Here is a 368-nt window from a genome sequence, read left to right as displayed (position 1 = left end):
GAGCAAGTCAAAAAATGCAAAAGGGATTGCAGTCCCTGTAAGGATAAAAAGAGTATATTTGGCACTTCACAAGACATGAAGGAGGAACCAGCCCTCAGTCACCAAACACCAGCAGCTTAGCAGTATTGGTGCACCAGCAGATTGGCACCATCCTAATGGATACCACGGTTACTGTCGAAATTTACTGTCTCACTGTAGAAACCACAGCACACGCGTTTTGAATGCTAGGCCTTGTTTTGTGAGGTTGTTTTTTTCATTTCTTTAAGCGGAAACTCCAGATGTCTGACAAATAATACTGACCATCTGACTTTAAATTGCACTAATTTCCCAAAAACCGCTAACAAAGAAACCTAACTAGATTTCACATC

This window comes from Meleagris gallopavo, unplaced genomic scaffold (genome assembly GCF_000146605.3).
Source record: "Meleagris gallopavo isolate NT-WF06-2002-E0010 breed Aviagen turkey brand Nicholas breeding stock unplaced genomic scaffold, Turkey_5.1 ChrUn_random_7180001944077, whole genome shotgun sequence".
Classification (NCBI taxonomy): domain Eukaryota; kingdom Metazoa; phylum Chordata; class Aves; order Galliformes; family Phasianidae; genus Meleagris; species Meleagris gallopavo.
This window is presented reverse-complemented; position numbering follows the sequence as displayed.